Here is a 19,702-nt window from a genome sequence, read left to right as displayed (position 1 = left end):
CTCCTGCACCATCTCTCAAGCCACGCACTCATCCTGAATATTCTATCATTGCTACTCTGACTCGCACGTGGCACTGGTAGCAATCCTGAGATTACTACCTCTAAAGTCCAACTTTTTAACTTGGTTCCTAACTACCTGAATTCTTTGTGTAGGACCTCATCCCATTTTTTACCTATATCATTGGTTCTTACATGCACCATAACCACTGCTGTTCACCCTTCCCCTTGAGAATTTTCTGCAGTCAATCCAAGACGTCCCTGACATGTACACCTGGGAGACAGCATACCATTCGGGAGTCTCATTTTCAACTACAGAAATGCTTATCCACTCCCCTTACAATTGAATCCCCAATGACTATAGCCTTGTCACTCTTTTTCCTGCCCTTCTGTACAGCAGAGCCAGCCACAGTGCCATGAACTTGGCGACTGCTAACTTCTCCTGGTGAGCCATCTTCCTCAACAGTATCCAAAACCTGTTTTGGAGGGAGATGACCGCAGGGGACACCTGCACTGCCTTCCTGTTCTTTCTCTGCCTTTAGGTCACCCATTGCCTTTCTCCCGCAGCAATCCTAATCTGCGGTGTGACCAGTTCTCTAAACGTGCTACCCACGACCTCTCAGCATCGTGTATGCTCGAAAGTGAGTCCATCCACAGCTCCAGAACCATCATGCAGTCTAACAAGAGCTGCAGCTGGACATACTTCCCACACACAAAGGAGCCAGGGACACCAGCTGTGTCGCTGAGCTCCCACGTTGAGCAAGAGGAGCGTAGCATGGGTCTCAGATCTCCTGCCATTTTAAATCTTAAGCCTAAGTTGAGACTGAAGTTACGAAAAAGGAAAGAGAAGTTTTTTTTTAAACCAACTTACCTTAACTTACCAAAATCCTTACCTTATCAACACACCACAGAGTCTTTTTTTTGGTTAGAGGAGGAGGGCAGGTGGGAGACACTACACAGGTAGTGTCTCGGGTTCAGCCACTGCCCAATGATTTCAGCTTCTTAAATTGTTTGCTTACCTTCCCAGCAGCCCCCAGTCATTGTTCTCTCTGCCCTCGCTGCAATTAAAATGGAGCTTTTTTAATTCATTCATGTATTGAGGGCATTCACTGGTCAAGCCAGCATTTATTGCCCATTCCTAATTGCCCAGAGAACTGTTGTGGGGTGCCCATTCATCCATCGCCATAGCTTTTGCTCAGTTTCTCCAATGTACCATGCCTCATGGCATCCTTGCCTGCAACATATAAGATAGACAATATTGGCTGAGTCACCTGAGTACCTGCCATGTACATGGTGGGAGGTGTCCCCATGCATACTGGTGGTATCCATGTCCACACTCTGACACGTCTTGCAGCACCTAATGTGACAGGGCTGTATGGAGTTGTATGGGCACCTCACAACAATCAACAGAGAGGAGTGTTCCCTCCCAGTTGGGGAACACTTCAGTGGCCCAGGACATTCGACCTCAGACCATCAGGTGACCATCCTCCAAGGCAGACTTCGGGACAGGCAGCAGTGAAAAGTGGCCGAGTGGAGGCTCATAGCTAAGTTCGGTACCCATAGGGAGGACCTCAACCAGGACCTTGGTAGTATATCACACTACAGGTGACCCATTGCACTATACATTCACACGCACACACACACATACACAGGCACTCCTACACACACATACATACACATGGACATACATAATCACAGACAATCACACACACCCACACACACCCTTATAGACACACACACTCCCACACTCACACATACACCCTCTCAGAGACTTAGACCACTCTACACTCACACACACACATATACGCTCTCTCACAGACACACAACCCCCCACCCCAGACACACACACACACACTCCTACAAACACACACACTCCCACATTCAAGCATGCACCCCCTCTCATACACACACATATCCACTCTCTCTCACACTCACAAACCCTCAACCCAGACAGACAGACAGACAGACAGACAAACACACACACACACACACACACACACACACACACACACACACACGGAGCTACATGCACACATATACATATACATTTGTGGGGTGAATTTGTACTTGCAGAGTTACATTGTATTTTGCTCAAGAACTGCATGAATTCATGTAAGACTCTGTTATCTCACTTTTTAGATTAGAATCAGCCTAAACATTATGGCACAGGCAGAAGAACACAGGAGGCTAACACCTTCAACATCTTCTCTAGCTAACACCAATTGTTATAGTTAACCTGAGAATGCAACTTTTCAAAAAACGTTTTATGATTTACACATGAAGAAGTGAAACTATCATGGTATTCGAACAGATGAAAGACTTAACAAACAATCAAGTATTTTTTAATGTATAATTTCAGTTACATCACACTGTAAACTTTTGCTATAAATTCTGTGCCTTACAATTGTGTCCTCCACAACCACCTGATGAAGGAGCAACACTCCGAAAGCTAGTGCTTCCAATTAAATCTGTTGGACTGTAACCTGGTGTTGTGTGATTTTTAACTTTGTAAACCTAGCAGAGTCTATGTAACGTTTGATCATAGGCTAAATTGTTTCCTAGGGAGAAAATGCATTCATTCTTTGCAGTAATCTTTTCTATTCCGTACCTCTGCACAGCAGAGACTTCAATTTCCCAGGCAATTGCTTTGGGGGTGTGCTTTAATGGGTATTCTGCAAGGTCCCAGTTACATGCTGGAATAATGACAGTCAGGTCTTTGGAAATTCCAGACCATAAGTTATTAAAAATTCCACATTATTTGTTAAAGGTAGTGAATTTGCCCTTCTGTATTCCAATGTCTTAATAAGTGCCGTTACATCCACAGTCCCATTTTTGCCACAGCTCAAACTCTTAAATAAATATTGTCCTCTTCACCACGGCCCAGTCAAGAGCAATTTCTTAAAGACACTCCATTGTTAAAGGTTTCAACAGCAGCTTAATACCAGCAATCTAGCAAATTCGTGCCATTGCTGCTGCAGCTGCATTTAAATGTATAATTACAACTTTGGCTAAAGCAAAGGCAGACGTCACGCTTTCAGGAGTGGTATTACCAGACTCTTCAATCTTTATATTATTGGAAACAGAGACATCGATAATTATGAACCCAATATAAAAGGGGTGCAGGGCACTGGAACTGAAATTACCCTGGGTCTGTTTTTAGTGGAACAATATTGCTTTCATTTAGCGTCAGAGTGTAACTTTCACGTCTCTTCCATTCAATAAGAGGACGGCAGGAGGTCTGTTTCTTAGCAACACAGAGGAGGAGCATATTTTAGCTTCTCAGCTTTACTGTTTATTTTATCAGCAGTTAACCTTGGTGATCCTAGTCCAAACATTTGCTGATATTGTAATTTGTCTGGTTAGTACTAATTATGTTATTTACTTTAGCTTTCTTTGTTATGCTTAGAAAAAACAGACGTAGTGGCACTGAGATTTTGTGGTTGGTTTCTGAGTCTGTTATCTTGTTTGTTGCTAGGCCTATTATTTATTTGTGACCTTTCAGGAGACCACCAATGTGATTATAGCAGTTTCAAAAGAAAATACAATTACAAAGAACTATTGGAGAGGGGGCTTAAAATAACTGTTCCTCGGTGGAAGTTTGATGTTTAATGCACTTTCTTCATCTCAAATCAAGAGCAAAAGCTTTTCATCGGAAAGAACTGCTTTGTTGATGGTAACAAGTTTATATTTTGCAGGAGCCGGTGTTGGACTGGGGTGGACAAAGTTTAAAAAACACACAGCACCAGGTTATAGTACAAGAGGTTTAATTTAGAAGCACTAGCTTTCAAAGCACCGTTTCTTCATCAGGTAGTTGATGATGAAGCAGTGCTTCAAAAGATGGTGCTTCTAAATAAACCTTTTGGACTATAACCTGGTGTTGTGTGATTTTTTTAAGTTTATATTTGATAGTTTTGTGCTAGCTTTTCTTTACATTGTTGTATTGATTGATTTTTTTTATATAATCCATTTTCTCATCCTTCAATGCTTGCATGATAGCGTTTACATTTATATTATATCTATTTTAGTCTTTTTAAAAATTTGCATACCTCAAATAATAATGATTAAATCTGTAGTATTTCATGTTGTGAGGTCTCTTCTGGAGTAGTGTGTGCGGTTTTGGTCACCTGACATATAGGAAGGATATTATTAAACTAGAGAGGGTTCAGAAAAGATTTACTAGGTTGTTGCTAGGAATGAGATATAAAAATATACTGAATGACTGGAACTTTTCCCACTTAAGCATAGGAGGTTGGGGGTGACCTTATTGAGGTTTATAGATCATGAGGGGCATAGATCAGATGAATGAAAAGAGTATTTTCCTTATGGTGATGGAGATCAAAACTAGGGGACATATTTTTAAGGTGAGAGGTGAAAGATTTAAGAGGACATGAGGGGCAACATTTTTACACAGAGTGGTTCGTGCATGGAATGAACTGCCAGAGAAAGTGGTGGATGCAGGTACAGTTAAATTGTTTAAATGACATTTGGATAGGTTCATAACGAGAAAAGGTTTAAAGAGATATGTGCCAAAATGCAGGCAAGTGGGACTAGTTTAGTTTGCGAACATGATCAGCATGGACTGGTTGGACCTAGTTTCCATCCTCTATGACTCAGTGATGCTATGACTCTATGTTGCACTATCCCTTTATATTCTGTTGGACTCTGTAATCTTCTCTACTGTCTGTTTTCTGTGGCCCACCTATGGCTCCATTATTACCTGTAACAGGGAACTTGAGTTGACACTTTGAAAAGGTTCTTAGCTGTCCCCATATGGCTCCTGATGAGCCTAAGGCAGTACAGTTCTTCCTTTTCCTAAAACAGGCTTTCTTCAAGTCATCAGTTTGACAGCATTTCCTGTGAGCAGACTAAATTTATATCTGAATTTTTATTCCCTGCTGCCCAAACCTAGCAGGGTCTAAGGTCTAAGTAAAAATTGATCAATAGGTAAATAGTTTCCTAGGGAGAAAATGCATTCATTCCTGTGCTCGGTTGGTTGGTGGAAAATATCATAGATTCTAGATGGAATTTAATTAAGTTCACTTGAGAAGGCCAAAAGGCAGTGGGGAAATAGTATAGTTAGCATGCATTGGAGTTGAGAGGGTGCCTGATGGTGTGTTGAGTCTGCATTACACCAGCAGCAGGGAATACAGTAGGAAACCAACTATGATCATTGACCATGGAGTTGATGCTCACTTCCATGATTTTATGTGTGATTTGGTGTTGCCTTGTTGAATTGAATAACAGTCAGCTAGTGGCATCCAAACAAGGCCTCAGGCTCCAAAGTGGAAGTTATCCATTTCAGAATTTCCCTCACTATGAGTTGGAATTGTTGTGGAAAGGGAAAGGAGGCCATTGTTTTAGGAAGGCTTGAGGCCTCTGAGAAGCACCTGGGCAAGAAGCTATGTCAGCTCTGAGATGCTGAGGGGTTTCAGACTTAAACGGAGCACTGTGTGCTTGCGAGGTAGCTGCTTAGAAATGGTTTAAAGCTTTCTGTCAGCTGATGATGAGATTAGTGTCTCACTAGCAATCCCCACCGCGTGATGGAAGACCCCCCAAACTTTCAGTGTGCCAACTGATTGGCCACCATAAAATGGTGTAAATAATATTTTATATTGGTCATGTCGAGCATATTGGGACAATGTTGCTGCAGTTGGGCAAAGGTACTGGACTATGTTGTTATTTTTATAGACCATAATGCTGCTTGTAAATTTTTGAAATTTGATTGACAAACAAAAACTTTTAAACATCACAAAGCAAATCTGCATAACTTTTGATTCTACAAACTTCATGGAAAAAATAACTCACATCAATATAAAATGGCTATCTTTTGTTTTGTACTGTTAATGAAAACCAATATCTCCCGTGAGGACTTTTAAAATAAAGATTGGATCTTCTTGTAAATTTTGCAATCAGACAACAATACCTATTGAAAGAACGCTGCTTTCATCACCTCCTGCAGTTTGATTAAACCTCAGGCAATTAGTTTCAGAGCTACAGAGGCTTGTTAGTGTGTGAAATGAAAAGGATTACTATTGACAGCCAAACTGTGAATATGTTGGTATCATGCAGCAATCATTTGTCAATAAATAAATGAAATTCTTGGACTGGAGCATGTTCACTCTCAATTCACCAATGATTTATTTCTTATGCAGTTGGATAATTAGATTTGCTTTTAAATGCATTCTCAAAGTTAGCACATACCCTGTTACTACTGGGAACAAGTATTATAAAATCTATTGTAAGGACCACTCGAGGTTTCTTGGTGCCTAGGGATCCCACTTTGGGGTGAACTCATTTACCTGCATTCTCCGAAGCTCATCTCTCAGAAATGTGATTGTGGTCATCAATATCAGTAGCCATCTGGGCAAGTAACACTACTTTCTGGTCAGGGCTGACATCACTTGGTATCCTGGCTGATCATGAACTGTTATTAATGCTTGACATTTGAGGCTGTTGGGAAGGATGAGTTGCTTCACCTCTTGCTCCTTGTCATGAACCAGGTGATTGTGGACTTGATCCTTCTCCTCCCAGATCCTCTTCCTACTCAACAGTTCCTGTTTAGACTCTCTCATCAACTGGCACTAGGTCAGTGGATGTTGGGCCTTCCAGTAATGGTGTAGTCTATTAATACCTGCATCAATCAGCTGAAGCTGTTTAAGGTCCTCATTCCAGATAGGTTTCAAAGGTGAAAACCCAGACCTGGCAGTAAAGGAATTAAGGGTTATGGTGAGAGGGTGGGTAAGTGGAGCTGAGGCTGTGAAAGGATCAGCCATGTACTTATTGAATGGCAGAGTGGGCTCAAAGGGCCAGATGGCCTACTCCTGCTCCTAGTTCTTATGTTCTTACCTGTTTTAACCTGGTTGGCATTTCAATCATAAGTGGTTCAGTGACACTTTGCTGAAGCTTCGTGCAAATGTCATCAGGAATTTCCTGCCTTTGACTCGGGATTGGGCCTGGCATCAGCTGTAGCCCCCTTCATTTGGGTGGGAGTAAGTTCTGTTCTGTGGTCAATCTTCTGATTAAGAGCTTCAGAATTTGCATTACTTTTGTCTTCCTTGTATCTGTTTTATTGACATGAGCTTTCAAGTACAGTGATGGTCTAATTGGGCAAAAGAACAGCCCCAATTCTCTGCTACTCAGATAATTTTAGCTCCGGTTTTTAGGCTGAGACACCTTGAGTGTGTGAAGCAAGGTTAAAAACTCCTGAAGCTTATTTGCTGACCTTGTAATCTGCTGTTCAGAGCAGTCACTATATCTGCTTTCCAAGGATATTTGGATATTTCTTCACATGTTCAACTCCAACACCATTAGAATTTATTCCCATTATTTCCATTAGAATATTGACCAGGTCACAAACTGCCAGAAATTCCAGGCTATGAAAAATATGGCTGGGTTCAGATGGGGAAAGCTCGATGTAGACATAGAGTCACAGGGTCATAGAGATGTACAGCATGGAAACAGACCCTTCGGTCCAACCCGTCCAAGCCGACCAGATATCCCAACCCAATCTCGTTCCACCTGCCAGCACCCGGCCCATAATCCTCCAAACCCTTCCTATTCATATACCCATCCAAATGCCTCTTAATGTTGCAATTGTACAAGCCTCCACCACATCCTCTGGCAGCTCATTCCATACACGTACCACCCTCTGCGTGAAAAAGTTGCGCCTTAGGTCTTTTTTATATCTTTCCCCTCTCTCCCTAAACCTATGCCCTCTAGTTCTGGACTCCCCAACCCCAGGGAAAAGACTTTGTCTATTTATCCTATCCACACCCCTCATAATTTTGTAAACCTCGATAAGGTCACCCCTCAGCCTCCAACACTCCAGGGAAAACAGTCCCAGCCTGTTCAGCCTCTACCTGTAGCTCAGATCCACCAACCCTGGCAACATCCTTGTAAATCTTTTCTGAACCCTTTCAAGTTTCACAACATCTTTCCCATAGGAAGGAGACCAGAATTGCACACAATATTCCAACAGTGGTCTAACCAATGTCCTGTACAGCCGCAACATGACCTCCCAACTCCTGTACTCAATACTCTGACCAATAAAAGAAAGCATACCAAACGCCTTCTTCACTATCCTATCTACCTGCAATTCCACTTTCAAGGAGCTATGAGCCTGCACTCCAAAGTCTCTTTATTCAGCAACACTCCCTCGGACCTTACCGTTGTGTAAGTCCTGCTCAGATTTGCTTTCCCAAAATGCAGCACCTCACATTTATCTGAATTAAACTCCATCTGCCACTTCTCAGCCCATTGGCCCATCTGCTCCAGATCCTGTTGTAATCTGAGGTAACCCTCTTCGCTGTCCACTACACCTCCAATTTTGGTGTCATCTGCAAAGTTACATGTAAGAGGATACTGACCACTGTGAAGCAGAGGCCTGGATGAGGGAGGGGACATCAATGAGCTTTAACTTCTCAGCAAGATTGCCAAACTGGTAAGCAATGTTTGACGCCTCCTCTCCTGTCTCAGTTAGGCATGATCTTTCTATCTTGGTAAGTTTCATACTCATTGTAAGCACGTTCCCATTGCTGTACATCAGACTGAGCCTTGAGCAGAAGGAAGTTCACCCTGCCTGGGTCACATTGTTGGTGAAGGGCCTGGTCGAAACATCAACTCGCCTGCTTCTCGGATGCTGCCTGACCTGCTGCGCTTTTCCAGCACCACAATTTTTAAATCTGATCTCCAGCATCTGTAGTCCTCACGTCCTCCTCTCAGCAGGCAGCCCAAATAGTTTAATGCCTGACGGGAAGGGCTTTGCTCTGGGTAGTGTCTCTGTGCCTGATGGCAGTGGTGGCTGAGGGCAGGCTCATTTGAAGTGCCCAGTCCAGACACAATTCCAATTCTTCTTTTGAGCATTCCATGGCTGGGATCTGTCATCAGACTTACCGTGGAGCTAGGACAGCAAGGACAGGATCTGTTGTTGCTGTGAAGTTATCTGTTCCATCTGTCTCTTCAATCTGAGATCTACATCCACATTTGTACTGAGAGTCATCTCCCTGATTGTAGCCTCTTTCGTGATCTTGGAATCTGGTCTTCTCCTGTGATCTGATCTGGATGATGTCATCCTGTTCGTCAAAGAAAGACAATTTAGTTTTGTTACCCTTAATCCTCCTTCAACTCCACCTGGACAGTCCCATTGCTACTGGGTGTTCCTTCAGCTCTCTGTCTCTGGGTGAGTCACAGGATGATGATGTGACAAACAATTTCACCAGCTCCAGGGACACAGAGACCAGGTCATCCCTTCAGGTGTTTGTACTCTGTTGAAACTGTGCCAAGCTAATGTTGTCCCAAAATCCCTTATCAATATCTGAAAGATCAGCTCTGGGCTTCTTTAAAGATCAGTACCACTTCTCTGAATTTCCTGACAGGCTTTCCCACAGTGATGTTACATCATGAAAGCTGTCTTTTCACTCAGAGTGAGGCTTATAGATGTTATAATCAACCGTGCATCCTCCTGTCACTGGATCATTAAATGTTTCAGGTATTCCCCTGAATCTGTCCAGCTTAGGGCACCTGGGACTTGGGTTGAATTCCAACCCCAAGTGACTGGGTGAGGTTTGCACGTACTCATTGTGTCTGCATAGGTTTCTGCCAGGTGCACCAGTTTCCTCCCACAGACCAACGATGTGCATGTTAGAGGGGTTAGCCATGTTAACTTACCTCAGAGTGTCCAGGGATATATAGGCTAGGTTGATTAGCTTTAGTAAATGTGAGGTTATGGGCAAAGGGTGGGGAAGGATGAGTTTGTGTGGATGCTCTTCAGAGGCTTGGTGCAGACTTAGTGGGCCAAATGGCCTCTATCTGCACTGTAGGGATTCTATAATTCCACATCAGCAGTAGAATCACTGGTTAGGATACTACTTCCTTCCTCCACAGCATCAAGAGAACAGACATGGGGAGCCTCTTCCTGGGTTTGCCCTGAAATGTCTTGCATCAGTGCTCGAGGCTCCAATGATGGTACTGGAGTAGCTTTAGTGTTCCTTCATGGATATTGTCATTTTCAACTCCTCTACCCTCTACTTTGTCTTATCCGGGCACCGTCTAACCCCATCCTGTGGAATCCTGCTAACTATAAACAAAAGAAGTAACATGTAACTTAAATACACAGATGTCCCAGATATCATGACGCAGGAATTCTTTATTCCACTGGCATTGAGTCACCACAATCATGAAAGGAAATCACTGATAAATAAAGCAGATGCAATATGTCCAAGGAATCAAGCATGTGGTTAACCTCTGGTTGAAGAAATCCTTTATCTGTCTGATACTTGCTTCATCAGAGCTCTTGCCCCAAAAGGCACACCCAGACAATCCACTCAGCTGTTCCAGTTAGTGTGTGTGGCACCCTCCCTCACTAGCACCATCTGCAGGTGGAGGTCTAGCACAACTGCTCCAGCCATCCTAATCAGTGACCTCCCACACCATCGCCACCTACTGGTGGAGTTTCTGTTACACAATAATTGTGGAAAGCAACCAGCAGCTTCAATCTTCCTCATCCCAAAATGTCTATGGTCCTCTGCAAATCCTTATGATTAGATTTTCCCATGTAAAATGGCTGTGATGTAGATTCTACAGCAAAAAAACTGTAGAAACAGTTTGCTTCCATCACCCAGGCATAAATGAACGTGCGGACATAGGAATTAGGAATAGGAGTAGGCCACTTGTTCCCTTTAACCTGCTCTGTCTTCAATAAAGTTATGGCCGATCAGACTACTCCATGTTACTGCCTACCCCCAGTAGTCTTTCATCCACTGATTTATCATGAATCTATCTATCTCTGCCTCAGAGATATTCAATGACTCTGCTTTCACTCTCTTTTGGAGAAGAATGTTCCAACAACGGTGAGAAAGATGTCTCCACCTTTCTGTTTTAAAAGGGCAACCAGTGATTTTTAAACAGTGAGCATTGTTCTCGATTCTCCCATGAGGGAAGCATCCTTTCCACCCCTTACAACCCTCCTTCAGAAGTGGCCATAGATTGGAGTTAGGAATAAGGACACTGCGGAATTTCCATGAGAGCACTCTCCAAAGGACTTGCCCAGGAAATTAAAATTTCCTAATGGCTAATTCCTCCAAACCTGGAATCTTCTGAAAGTGTTCATAAAAGCTGGAGACTTTGAAAGGTTCTGATGAAATTAAGTACAATAGTTACAGTTAAATTCTTGAATACAGAGTAGGACCCCTGAAGAACCATTTAATGGACCCTACACTGACCTTACACACAACCCAGACCCCTCCTTCTTGGAATCTGACCCTAGCCCCATGGGGACCAACTACTGCATCCCAACTGTAGGATTCAGCTTCTCCTACACTTCTGCTTTGATGCATATCAAACCTTGACTCCGTGGGACCAGCACACTCTGTCTCTACCACTGGACTCAATCTCCTTGTCTAGCACTGTCGTCGGACTGGAACCTTCCAGCTGACCTGATCCAGCCACTCCTCTCCCAAATTGGAGCCGACCCAACCACTACCGCTGCCGTGATCCAACACCTACTCCCCCTAACTCCAACCTCTCAACCCACCCCGACTGCTGGATCTGACTTCTCCATCCCATCCTGACCTACCCTGAACACAGAATGTCCGTTAGGGAAGGTAACATCTGTCCTTACCTGGTCTGGCTTAATGTGACTCCAGAACTCCAGAGTGTGGTTGACACTTAAATTTCTCTCTAGGCAATTAGGCATGGGCAATAAATGCTGGCATAGCTAGCAATGCATGAATGAGTGAATCATCAAGGATTCTGGGTAATCCAAAATGGAGGACAGGAAGAATTTCTGGCTGTAACAGCTGCTCCTTTATTGAGGTATTTTAGATGTTGGAAGTGATTTCTTCAAATTCCAGGAGCAGCAATTACTGTTTTATATGCTGTTGCATTGTTTTGGAACTATGGGGAAAAAAAGTCAAAACAACAACAGTTTTAAAAGTGAGAAGAACAGACAAAGGAAGCACATGGTGAGGTCAGTGCAGGAGAGAGAGAAAAAAAACTGACACAGCAGTGAACCTGCACAGTTACTGCCTTTGCTGTTTGAATTCATGTATCGCTGGACATTGGAGTGCGTCTGGGAAAATTAACAAACAGTAAAATTCACAATTGATCTTGGAGGAACCTGTTTGGGCAAAGTTCACAGCACAGAAGCAGATAAGTGTATTGTTTTTAAGTCTGCAGTAGTGAGTAGAGTGGGTTCTTTCTTGATTATATGTTTTTTGAGAAATGTCTCTTGATTAAATTTAAAATATAAGCCATAACTATTAATTTAACCTGGGGCAGTGTTTTGTAGAGGAATAAGACGGTGTTATTTTCTGGTTCTATAGATTGTGAAGGAGCAAAAATGGTCTTTAGTAGAGTGATATGTGCTTCTTGTCAGATGTGGGAGTTGAAAGAGAGTTCAAGGGTTCCTGCGGATTATATCTGCAATAAATGCTGTTGGTTGCGAATCTTATCAGATCGAATGGATCGGTTGGAGAGACAATTAGAAGCAATGAGGAATTTGCAACAGCAACAGTATGTGATGGATGGCAGTTATAGGAAGGGGGTGAATCTCAGATACAGTCACATAGATGTGTTAACTCCAGGAAAGGTAAGAGATGTAGGCAGCTAGTGCAGGAGCTTTCAGTGGCTATACCCATTTCAAACAGGTATGCTGTTTTGGAAAATGTAGGGGGTGATGGATTCTCAGGGGAACGTAGCACGAACAGCCAAGTTTCTGGTATTGAGATTGGCTCTAATGTAATGAGAGGTACTTCGGGTTCCAAGAGATCAATTGTGTTAGGGGATTTTCTAGTCCAAGGTACAGACAGATGTTTCTGTGGCCAGCAGCGAAAAATCAGAACGGTGTGTTACTTCCCTAGTACCAGGATCAAGGATGTCTCAGAGCAGGTGCAGAATGTTCTCAAGGGGGAGAGAGGCCAGCAAGAAGTGATTGGTTCCAATGTGGACAATGACATAGGAAGGGAAAAGGTTGAGATTCTGAAGGTGATTACAGAGAGTTAGGCAGGAATTTAAAAAGGAGGTCCTCGAGAGTAGTAATATCTGGATTACTCCCAGTGCTACGAGCTAATGAGGGCAGGAATAGGAGGATAGAGCAGATGAATGCATGGCTGAAGAGCTGGTGTATGGGAGAAAGATTCACATTTTTAGGCCATTGGAATCTCTTTTTGGGGTAGAAGTGACCAGTATAAGGAGGACGGTTTGCACCTAAACTGGAAGGGGACTAATGTACTGGCAGGGAAATTTGCTAGAGCTGCTTGGGAAGATTTAAACTAGTAAGTTGAGGGGCCGGGGGGGAAGGGTGTGGGGCCCAGGAAGATAGCGAGGAAAGAGATCAATCTGAGACTGGTACAGTTAAGAACAGAAGCGAGCCAAACAGTCAGGGCAGGCAGGGACAAGGTGTGACTAATAAATTAAATTGCATTTCAATGCAAGCGGCCTAACAGGGAAGGCTGATGAACTCACGGCATGGTTAGGAACATGGGACTGGGATATCATAGCAATTACATGAACATGGCTCAAGGATGGGCAGGACTGGCAGCTTAACGTTCCAGGATACAAGTGCTACAGGAAGGATAGAAAGGGAGGAACGAGAGGAGGGGGAGTGGCATTTTTGATAACGGATAGTATTACAGCTGTACTGAGGGAGGATATTCCTGGAAATACATCCAAGGAAGTTATTTGGGCGGAACTGAGAAATAAGAAAGGGATAGTCACCTTATTGGGATTGTAATATAGACCCCCTAGTAGTCAGAGGGAAATTGAGAAACAAACTTGTAAGGAGATCTCAGCTATCTGTAAGAATAATAGGGTGGTTATGGGACAGGATTTTAACTTTCCGAACATAGACTGAGACTACCATAGTGTTAAGGATTTAGATGGAGAGGAATTTGTGAAGTGTGTACAAGAAAGTTTTTTGATTCAGTATGTGGATGTACCTACTCGAGAAAGTACAAAACTTGACCTATTCTTGGGAAATAAGGCAGGGCAGTTGACTGAGGTGTCAGTGGGGGAGCAATTTGGGGCCAGCGACCATAATTCTATTAGATTTAAAATAGTGATTGAAAAGGATAGACCAGATCTAAAAGTTGAAGTTCTAAACTGGAAGAAGGCCAATTTTGACGGTATTAGACAAGAACTTTCAAAAGTTGATTGGGCGCGGATGTTCTCAGGTAAAGGGACGGCTGGAAAATGGGAAGCCTTCAGAAATGAGATAACGAGAATCCAGAGAAAGTATGTTCCTGTCAGGGTGAAAGGAAAGGCTGGTAGGTATAGGGAATGCTGGATGACTAAAGAAATTGAGGGTATGGTTAAGAAATCGAAGGAAGCATACGTAAGGTGTAGACAGGTGTAGACTTGTAGATCAAGTAAACACTTAGAAGAGTATAAAGGAAATAGGAGTATACTTAAATGGGAAATCAAGAGGGCAAAAAGGGGACATGGAATAGCTTTGACAAATACATTAAGGACAAAAAGATAACTAGGGAGAGAATAGGGACCCTCAAAGATCAGCAAGGCGGCCTTTGTGTGGAGCGGCAGGAGATAGGGGGAGATACTAACCAAGTATTTTGCATCAGTATTTACTATGGAAAAGGACATGGAAGATATAGAAAGTAGCGAAATAGATGGTGTCACCTTGCAAAAGGTCCATATTACAGAAGAGGAAGTGCAGGATGTCTTGAAACGCATAAAGGTGAATAAATTCAGAGGACCTGATCAGGTGTGCCCTAGAACACTGTGGGAAGCTAGAGAAGTGATTGTTTGGCCTCTTGCTGAGATATTTGTATCATTGATAGTCACAGGTGAGGTGCCGGAAGACTGGAAGTTGGCTAACATGGTGCCACTCTTTAAGAAGGGTAGTAAGGACAAGCCAGGGAACTATAGACCAGTGAGCTAATCGTCGGTGGTGTGCAAGTTGTTGGAGGGAATCCTGAAGGACAGGGTGTACATGTATTTGGAAAGGCAAGGACGGATTAGGGATAGTCAACATGGCTTTGTGCATGGGAAATCAGGTCTCACAAACTTGATTGAGTTTTTTGAAGAAGTAATAAAGAGGATTGATGAGGGTAGAGCAGTAGATGTGATCTACATGGACTTCAGTAAGGCATTCAACAAGGTTCCCCATGGGAGACTGGTGAGCAAGGTTAGATCTCATGGAATACAGGGAGAACTGGCCATTTGGATACAGAACTGGCTGAAAGGTAGAAGACAGAGGGTGGTGGTGGAGGGTTGTTTTTCAGACTGGAGGCCTGTGACCTGTGGAGTGCCACAAGGATCGGTGCTGCGTCCTCTACTTTTTGTCATTTACATAAATGATTTGGATGCGAGCATAAGAGGTACAGTTAGTCAGTTTGCAGGTGACACCAAAATTGGAGGTGTAGTGCTCAGCGAAGAGGGTTACCTCAGATTACAACAGGATCTGGACCAGATGGGCCAATGGGCTGAGAAGTGGCAGATGGAGTTTAATTCAGATAAATGCGAGGTACTGCATTTTGGGAAAGCAAATCTTAGCAGGACTTATACACTTATTGGTAAGGTCCTAGAGAATGTTGCTGAACAAAGAGACCTTGGAGTGCAGGTTCATAGCTCCTTGAAAGTGGAGTCACAGATAGATAGGATAGTGAAGAAGGCATTTGGTATGTTTTCTTTTATTGGTCAAAGTATTGAGTAACAGAGTTGGAAGGTCATGTTGTGGCTGTACAGGACATTGGTTAGGCCACTGTTGGAATATTGCGTGCAATTCTGGTCTCCTTCCTATCGAAAAGATGTTGTGAAACGTGAAAGGGTTCAGAAAAGATTTACAAGGATGTTGCCTGGGTTAGAGGATTGAGCTAGGGGAGAGGCTGAACAGGCTGGGTTTGTTTTCCCTGGAGCGTCGGAGGCTGAGGGTTGACCTTATAGAGGATTACAAAATTATGAGGGGTGTGGATAGGATAAATAGACAAAGTCTTTTTCCTGGTGTGGGGGAATCCAGAATTAGAGGGCATAGATTTAGGGTGAGAGGGGAGAGATATAAAAGAGACCTAAGAGGCAACGTTTTCACGCAGAGCGTGGTACATGTATGGAATGAGCTGCCAGAGGATGTGGTGGAGGCTGATACAATTGCAACATTTAAAATGCATTTGGATGGATATATGAGTAGGAAGGGTTTGGAGGATTATGGGCCGGGTGCTGGCAGGTGGGACTAGATTGGGTTGGGATATCTGGTCGGCATGGACAGGTTGGACCGAAAGGTCTGTTTCCATGCTGTACATCTCTATGACTCTACCCCGTGAATTAATATAAAACTAGATGCTCCCTTTTCACCTCTCACACCTGACCGAACTGACAGCTTACTTACCTGACACCCTGTTCACCTGGCATCAAAACATCTCACCAGCTCTCCTCTCCCCAGCTGGTACCCTACTGAACTGATAACCTTGCACCTGGAACTCTACCCACTAGGCATCCCACTTAGTTTACACCCAATGTAGTTCACTGCCACAGAAGGCTGTGGAGGCCAAGCCATTGAGTATATTTGACATCTGACACCCTACTCGGCCAGCATTCTAACATCACATTTACCTTATGGCAGTAGCTTACCTTTTTGGCAGTAGCTGTTAGTGTGAGTATCCTGGCCCTTTAAATTTCTGAATAAGTTGGTTGATTGCTGTGAAAGGGGACATGATTTTCCTTCCTGTGATGGTTCTGTCCTGGCAAAGAGCTGTCAAAATGGAAGCTCCATATTTCTGATGGTGTCCTGAGTGGAATGTCCTGTTAGAAATGTGGAGTTCCCTTTTTTCTTAAATCAGTAATCCACCTGAAATTGCTACTCACTTGGAAACGTAACCCAGACTATGTTGGCAGGGATTCTAACTGTGCTAGCAGTTTATTTGTCACCCAGGCCTTATTCTCGCGCATTAACCTTGCCAGTGGAAGTTATAATCCTTGATATCATTAAATACAACCTGGGCTCCACAATAAGTCAATTCTCTTGGATAACAATATTCATTTTATGGGCAGCTAATTTTCTCTGGTCTTCTTGCAAACTTTAAGCTCTGCCTTTTAAATCATTCCTTGTTTATCCATAAGACTATAAGACATAGGAGCAGAAATTAGGCCAAACATCCCTTCAAGTCTGCTCTGCCATTCAATCATATCTGGCAAGTTTCTCAACCCTATTCTCCCACTTTCTGCCCTTAACCCTTGATCCCCTTGATGATCAAGAACCTATTTATCTCAGTCTTAAATATACTCAATGGCCTGGCCTCCACAGCCTTCGATGGCAGTGAATTCCATAGATTCGCCACACTCTGAATGAAGACGTTTCTTCTTATCACTGTACTAAAAGATCTTTCCTTTCCCTTAAAGCCATACCCTCCGGGGTCCTAATCTCTCCTACCAATGAAAACATCTTCCCAAAATCCAGTCTGTCCAGGCCATTCAGTAGATCACTCCTCATCCTTCTAAACTCCATCAAGTATAGACCCAGAGACCTCAAATGTTCCTCATATGTTAAGCCTTTCATTCCTAGGACCATTCTCATGAACCTCCTCTGAACATGTTCCAGTACCAGTACATTTTTCCTGAGATATAGGGCCCAAAACTCTGTTGTGGTTCTGTTCGTCGAGCTGGGAATTTGTCTTGCAAACATTTCGTCCCCTGTCCAGGTGACATCCTCAGTGCTTGGGAGCCTCCTGTGAAGCGCTTCTGTGCTGTTTCTTCCGGCATTTATAGTGGCCTGTCTCTGCCGCTTCCAGTTGTCAGTTCGAGCTGTCCGCTGTAGTGGCCGGTATATTGGGTCCAGGTTGATGCGTTTGCAAGACAAATTCCCAGCTCGGTGAACAGAACCACAACAACGAGCACCCGAGCTACAAATCTTCTCCCAAACTTTGAAGGCCCAAAACTCTGCATTATACTCCAAAGGTGGTCTGATCACAGCCTTATAGAACCTCAGAAGTGCATCCTGCTTTTATGTTCAAGTCCTCTCAAAATATCAACATAGCATTTGCCTTCCTAACTACTGACTCAACCTGCAAGGTTACCTCGAGAGAATCCTGGACTCGAGCTCCCAAGTCTCTTTGCACTTCAGACTTCTGCATTTTCTCCCCATTTAGAAAATAGTCCATGCCTCTATTCTACCTACCAAAGTGCATGACCTCACACTTTCTCACTTTGTACTCCATCTGTCACTCCTTTGCTCACTCTCCTAACCTGTCCAAATCCTTCTGCAGCCTCCACACCTCCACAGTATTACCTGTCCTTCTACCTATCTTTGTATCGTCTGCAAACTTAATGAGAATGCCCTCAGTTCCTTCATCTGGATCATTAATGTATAAAGTGACAAGTGGTGAAACCAGCATGGAGCCTTGCAGAACACCATTTGTCACCAGTTGCCATTCTGAAAAAAGACCCTTTTATTCCCACTCCCAGTCCACTTGAGAGATATGGAAAGTCTGAATGCTGTTTCCTTATCTTTTTTCTTCTTTAGAATTCACATTTTTACATGTCTTAATGGAGTTACAATGGAATCACAGCAGGTGGTGGTGTTGTACAGTGTGTCCAATTCTACATTCTGAAGTGTCACCCTCTGCTGGCAGAAACCACATTCTTTTGTGTGGTAAAATGATTCTTTCCCTGGAGTGGTGTGATTAATGTCAAGAAAGGTGGGAAATCATAATGAAAATGGAAAAAAAAAATTATTCTCAATGTTGAGAATGACTCCAAGTTTTCCTTCAACTTTTAAATGACAGAATCTCACTGGGTGATCGTTGCATAATTTCCATGTATTTGCATGTCACAAAAACTAGATGGCGCAAATTTCCAGCATGTAAATCACACCGGATGCCCGACGGCTACAGTTTGTCCCAGCTATTATTCAACTATTTTTCAGAACAATATCCCTGCATGGTCCATGGCAACCGACCTCTTTGACACTTCATCAGTGCAAGCCACCATCAACAAACCACATCATCAAGGCTGCTCTCAACCTGAAAACACCACTTTATTCTTCAGTATATTACTGTAGAGCTTAGGGATACCTATGACTTGTGTACTTCCGCTTTCCACTCAACTTTGTAAATGCATTAACTCAAGACGCACCTTATGACTCTCATTTTACTTTCTTAGTGCTCACTCACTTTGCATTTCATTGAAGGATGTCTGCTAGTTTCTGTCTACTTCAGATTGTTTTCGTAGCACTCAATCAGTTTGCCTCTTACCTCAAGGCTGCCAGCCTCTGTGGCTTCCTTTGCTTTTCAGGAAGTACGTATGTCGTTGCATTACGCTATGTTCCATCAGCAGCATAGAATGGAAAGAGACCATTTGGCCCATCAAGTCTGCACTGACCCTCTGAAGAGCATCCCACTAAGAACCAGCCTCATCCCCATAAACCCACATTTCCCATGGCCAATCCACCAAGCCTGCACATCTTTGGTCTGTGGAAGGAAACCGGAGCACCCAGAGGAAACCCACACAGACAGTCACCCAAGGCTGGAATCAAACCCGGATCTCTCACTCTGCGAGGCAACAGTGCTAACCACCGTGCCAGTAATTTGCATAACAACACATTGCTTCAAACAAACAGCCATGTGTGAAAGTTGAAGATGAACAGTCCTTAGTGGGATGAAGGAAGTCCACAGACATTCAGAGGCTATTACCACAATCTGTCCATTTAGATTGCCCAGTTCCAGTTTAGGGTCGGCCATGGTTAATTAGGCACTTGGTCCGAC

The 19,702-nt window shown here is 43.4% G+C and overlaps 1 protein-coding gene across 1 annotated transcript in view; it reads left to right on the top strand.

Moving 5' to 3' along the window:
- Positions 1-3,316: 3,316 nt before the first annotated feature.
- The window catches only part of c8h7orf78 (chromosome 8 C7orf78 homolog), a 46,838-nt gene continuing 30,452 nt past the window's right edge, over positions 3,317-19,702 (top strand). Inside the window, exon 1 of the mRNA XM_072575395.1 lies at positions 3,317-3,354. The gene's annotated coding sequence lies outside the window, so the exon portion shown is untranslated. The remainder of the gene's footprint in view (positions 3,355-19,702) is intronic.

The sequence above is a fragment of the Chiloscyllium punctatum genome, chromosome 8 (genome assembly GCF_047496795.1).
Source record: "Chiloscyllium punctatum isolate Juve2018m chromosome 8, sChiPun1.3, whole genome shotgun sequence".
NCBI classification, from domain to species: domain Eukaryota; kingdom Metazoa; phylum Chordata; class Chondrichthyes; order Orectolobiformes; family Hemiscylliidae; genus Chiloscyllium; species Chiloscyllium punctatum.
Note: the sequence above shows the minus strand (reverse complement) of the source record. Positions and strands in the feature narration are given on the sequence as shown.